Raw genomic sequence first — 4,555 nt, 5'->3', positions numbered from 1 at the left:
TGCAGTTAGACCTATCTCGGTAGGTTTTCATGGTCAGTATAAATGTAACAGTCCCACTTTATATTAGGTGGTCTTAACTACTTAAGTACTTGCATCCAAAAACTAAGTACAATATACGTACAGTATTATGTTCATATTGTATTGCAAAACATTTTTGCTGCTATTGAGGTGGGATACAGCTAAAGTTAGGACAGGTTTGGTGGTATGTTTAGGTTTAAAGGAGACTCCGGTCAATTTTAACATTGAGCTCATTTTTTTGTACATTTGGAGTGCTGTCAGTACAGAGAACAACGACAAAAATCGGTGTTGCCTACACCGTGTTATCCTCTTTTTAAAATTTGCACCCTGTTGACTTCAATGGGGCAAGTACTAAACCTGCTTTTAGCCTCTTAACATCCTTAATGTGTCATTACAAGTGCACAGCCAATGTGAGTGATTCCTTCAGAGTGAACACGGGTGAATCTGACTGCAGTAGATGTTAAAGATATGAATAAAAATGAAGTTAATTCGGCCAGCGCACATACCTGTATTTATTTCCTGTTTTCGGTTGAAGTCCACAGTAGTCGATTGTCGAGTTCTCCACTGTTGCTTAGCTACCTATGATCACGCGCGTGAACTCGACAATCGACTACTATGGACTTCGACCGAAAACAGGATGTAAATACAGGTATGTGCGCTGGCCGAATTAACTTCATTTTTATTCATATCTTTCACATCTACTGCAGTCAGATTCACCGCGTTCACTCTGAAGGAATAACTCACATTGGCTGTGCACTTGTAATGACACATCAAGGATGTTAAGAGGCTAAAAGCAGGTTTAAAACTTGCCCCATTTAAGTCAACAGGGTGCAAATTTTAAAAAGAGGATAACACGGTGTAGGCAATACCGATTTTTGTTGTTGTTCTCTGTACTGACTGACAGCACTCCAAATGTACAAAAAAATTGACAGGAGGAAAAAAGGCTTTTAACACATACTGCCCGTGCATACGTTCTATGTATAACAAATATCTAATAACGTATTACCAGGTGATCGCCCATATTGCATATCTACAACAAGCTACCTGATTTACAGACCTAACATGCTAACTTGAATGGAGATATGTCTCCATGACACAGCTTTCCTGACGATGCCCCTATACGACCTCAAACTTGTATCGTACAGCTCAGGAAATTCCGACACACACAGTACTAGCCGTTCATCCATTTTGATTTCCGTGCTTGTTTGGATCCCCCGATTCTATTGGCCACGCTGGTAATCGTCACAGAGCGCAGTGGCAAAAGTTGAACTATTTTGAACTTTGACCGCGGCGTGCGCGTAAGCACGCCAATGATGCGCACCGCTGCGCTTGCGCTTTGGTCGACGCACCAACAAAACGTCCTTGCGCGGCGCAAGCCATTGAGATGAATGGGTTTTATAGCGTAGCGCCGCGCATACCGCGTCCTGTGTGAAAGGCCCATAAGACTGTGGAGGATTGAGAAGGAAATCATATCAGGTAAGTATAATTCACAGGACGATCACTTAGCTCAAAGATGATGAATACAATTCAGGTATGCTAATCACAGGTTACAAAAGTTATTTACAAAGACAGCTGAGAGGAGGAGTCCTGAATACCTTCAGTAAGACCAGCCAGAATAAATGTGCATGTGGGGTTTCAGTTTGAGTTCAAAGAAGGTAATTAGCTGCAAGTGCGTCTAATACTCTGGTGAGTATGAGCGGGTGAACCCAGTGCACTCGTAATACATGGCATGCTAATGTGAATTCTGTGAAACTAGAAATTATGTTTTATTAACAAGGTTCGGGAGGAGCAGGTGCAGATAATCAACCCATTAGCACAAGTGGAGATCAATCAGTAATCAACTCAGGACAATATAAATAACAGCAGAACCCACCTCTGTTCCTTGACAGTTTATCAGCATCCCACCTCCACCCCATCTCCTCACTTTTAGTTCCATCTCCTCACTTCTAGTTCCATCTACTCTTACCAATGGGGGAAGTACTCTGGGTTCGGGCAGAAATTCCGAGCTCGGAGCCCTCCACCCGGACAGCACGCAAAATACGCATAACCTTTACCGTAATAATTATATGTAGATGTGAACTCGTGAAATATCTTACCGATCTTGAGTCCAGTATTTGCAAAATCTGGTCTTCATCAACTTCCCGGCTTTCACAGCATGCAGAGTTCATCCTTTCACTTTGAGAGAGACCTTTGTTAATTTCAGTTTTAGGAACCTTGTCATCAACTCTGGTGTGTTTCCCAATCCAAGGTGCAAATGCTGAATATGTCAGCGGACTTGTGAAAGGGTTGTGGATGAAGAACACAACTACAAGACTACAAGAAATATAGTTTTACCCTGCATTTTTTTCAAATGTAACACATTGTTAAGATACATTATTATCATTAAAGCCATTAGTAGAATTAAAGGGTATTTTTATGGCTACCATCACAAAATCCAGTGGCAATGATCTCCTTTTCTAGGTCCTCCCATCTTGCTGCCACATTAGCCTGACTGTCCTGGGGGCCAATGTTCTCTATGTCTGGGCGTCTCATGAGATTGACTAGAAATTATAAGGTAAAAGGGGTAGTGACAAGCTGTATGTGAATGTGTGTTAAGGTGAATGCATCAATTTTGGTTAAAAACATTTACAGATTGTTTTTTGTTCAGATTTTACACTCACCTGGTAAATCGAATGCAACTTTCCAGTTTGTGTCTGCTATGACAATGGATGGGTGGTGTCCACATCGGTAACAAAAATAAATTGTAGGAGTACTGTCTTAACGCACAGAAATGGTAGAATGCCTTTCTTAGAGTATTGACTGGCAAGGAAGATCGGGAATGTGATTCAATTTTTCTGAACAGGCGACCCACAGTGATGTGATTCTGTGGAAAGTGAATATAATAAACGTTGTAATCATTTAATCAACAGTTTTCATAATCACCTGTTTAAATATCTTGAAGCTGTCAGAAAAGAGCATAAGGGGATTGATAGGAAAACTCTGTTATTGTAGTTCACTCTTATATTCCTGAAACCAGACCAGGTTTCTGCAGATAGGACACTCCTTTGCATAGACAGAAACACCTAGATAAAAAATAAATCAATTCAATTTGATGCAAGTTATTCATCATGTAAACAATTAGAGAACTCATCTTACCTTTAAATTGTTTGAATATTCCGTAAACAGTTGCTTGTTGGGTGATGAGTACTTTGTTTTCAAGCTCTGGCGGAGATGGCCCAGGACAGTATGGACACTGTACTTCTAGTGGTTCAAAGTGTCCTGGAATGGGCTTCTCTGTTGTGGTTAAATCCACTGGAAGTTCCTCTGGGATTCTTTTTTAACTCCAAAAGTAGTTGGTCTTTGTGATGATACCACTACGTGAATGTTCAGAATGTTGGTGGATGTCATCTGTGGCACTGATCTTCTCCTCCACATCTTCAAGTTCCTCTTTTGAATTGTCCACTGCATTGCTCTTGGAAAAGTCACCACACTGATAATGGTTTAACGCTGTGCATTCTTCTTGTCTTGATTTAGAAATAAGTCCTTTTTCTAGCATCTCCTGCAAGGACTCTTCTGGTCGACTATATGATGTTGCTGTCTTGGTCCTTTCTAAGTGAAAACATTCTTTCCCAGGGTTTCCACTATTTGCAGCTATGCTCATGAAATCCATGCACGACTCCACTTCACAGGCAAAATATTTGATAACTGAAGACTTTTGCACATGTATAGGTTGTCTCACCCCATGGGATTCTTTTGTTGTCACATATATTCCATTGACAGAATCGATACACAACATTGGTTCCTGCCTGCCATGCTGTTGTCTTTCATGTCTTTCAATACAATGGCGGGCGAAGAGGAAAAACTATGCGAGCTTGTGCGAATACGTCCGCATTTGTATGATAGTTCGTCTCAGTTACATGCAAATAAAATAGAGTTGGAAAATGCCTTTAGGGAGATTGCAACCGCAATGGGAAAAAGTGAGATAAACTATCATACAAATGCGGACGTATTCGCACAAGCTCGCATAGTTTTTCCTCTTCGCCCACCAATTGTATTCAAACCTTCTTCTTCTGTAAATATAACATTTACTTGAAATAATGTACAATACTTGCAGTATCGCCCCCACCAACAACACATAGTATTGCATGCAACGGTGCGTAGCATATCAAAAACTGTGACGACACATTTTGCTACGCATAGACGCATAATGGCGACCGAAGCGTAGCGATGCGTAGCCTTGTGGGCGCGTATGCGTATCGATGCGTTGACTCTGTAAGAGCCCTAAAGGCCTCATTATACTTCTGCGTCGGACCTACGCCGGAGCCTATACGCCGTAGGAAACGTGTTGGTTTTAATTTATACTTCTGTGTCGTTGTCTGCGTTGACGCGCACCTAGGGAGCATGTGAAACCCCGAGGGAGGGGTTCTGGCAGACCAATCACCGCGCTTGTGTCCGCGTAGAATTGACGCGTTGTTACATTTTTGGAGAGGTGCACGTCAGGGTACGCCGTAGGGTACGCGCGCTACACACAGCCTACGACGTAGCTACGGCGGCAGTT

Source organism: Squalius cephalus, assembly GCF_949319135.1.
Source record: "Squalius cephalus genome assembly, chromosome: 18".
In the NCBI taxonomy this organism is placed as follows: domain Eukaryota; kingdom Metazoa; phylum Chordata; class Actinopteri; order Cypriniformes; family Leuciscidae; genus Squalius; species Squalius cephalus.
The sequence above is the reverse complement of the archived record's forward strand: the minus strand, read 5'-3'. Positions refer to the sequence as shown.